Raw genomic sequence first — 1,552 nt, forward strand, 5'->3', positions numbered from 1 at the left:
CTGTGTCTTTGTCTAGTATTGCATGTTTCTTGTTCTTGTTCTGAGTTACCAGTTGCCAGCCTTTGTTTTGTTTTGTTTGATCATGTTTTTTTTTTATTTTTTTATTTTTTATATTAAAGTTGCATTTGGGTTCTCTACATCTTGCCTCCAGTGGATATCGTTACGGTTGTGATTTTAGTAGAGTTTTGAGAACATGCACGCTACTTGTGAAAATAGTAAGCAAATAAAAAAGACTGTATTAAAAGCCATATATTATGAGCCCTGTGGTGGACTGGCCGTCTGTCCAGGGTGTTTCCCCTGCTGGATGGATGAGTTATGTAAAAAAAAATAACTTAAAGAAATTAACTTCATTTGCAACATTTGCAGAAGTCAATAAATAAAATGGCTCAGATTGTCAATTTACTATATCAGTCTGCTCTTATGACTTGCATGCTGTGGCTTATCTGAAACTTCATAATTTGAGACAAAATTGCCAGCTGAGTAGGAACACTGAATAGACTTCATGTGATCTTTCTCATTGCAACATAATAAACTGATCGTGGAGTAGGCTACTTATCAAAATGAGTTTTATAAGTTACTGGGTTCCACAAAGGCAGCCATCAGTGGCCTCAAGATGTCACTATGCTGAAGATTCATCCAGCCTTTTTACAGAATCATGAATCAAAATGTCTGGGACAATTTAAGTGAAAAGTTCAATTGAAAGAAAAAAGAAAAAGAATATATCCAGCCTATTTTGATAAGTCCCAAGTAATGGCATGGGCTCAGTCTGCTTGAACTCCACAAGTTTGCGTAAACCCGATGGTCATATCATCCACAATAATTTGAGAATTATCCAAAGAGCATCTTGTGCTTGACCTTTTGTACAAGGGAATTAAAATGGTCAATGTCACAAATAAGCTCATTTGATTAGTGACCTAAACAGTGCAGCAACTTAAATATCTCTTTCTCATTTGACACGTGTTTTATTTTTATTTTAGTTTGTTTGTTTTGCAATATTAGGATTCTTATTCTATTTGAATTGTCTTAAGTCATTCACTTCTTTCAACTAGCCTAGTTTAAAAATACATAAATGTAGGCTACATTAACTTTTCCATTTCAACCATTATGAAATCAGGAAAGGTGCGAAATGAAAGCAATAGACTTTCATGTGTTAAAATGTGTTAACGTTCTTTCTCGAACAGCACAAAAATTCTCTGATGATGACACGCCACTTGCTCTTGTAAAGCAACACGTGAGCATCTCTGTAAAAGACTGACAGTTTGAGGATGACATGCCCAAAGGATCTGTGGCGTTTGGGGTTGAGACAGCGCACTTTTCTCACTGAATCACAGAGCTGCGGTCAGCATGGGCTCTTTATAAGCGCTTTACTTTTCATTACAAATTTTGACATACGAGAAATTTTCCTCTTTGTCTAAATACTGGCAGCGAATCTCGACAATATCAGCGCTCAACTGTGCAAGCGGTGGAGGACAGCGCTTGCGACCTTCATTCAGCGGAGAGGCGTTCAGCTGAGACCCGATGTAAGCGGTGTCATCCCCGGGAAACTTTTAGG

The sequence above is a fragment of the Scardinius erythrophthalmus genome, assembly GCF_964197995.2.
Source record: "Scardinius erythrophthalmus genome assembly, chromosome: 8".
Classification (NCBI taxonomy): Eukaryota; Metazoa; Chordata; class Actinopteri; order Cypriniformes; family Leuciscidae; genus Scardinius; species Scardinius erythrophthalmus.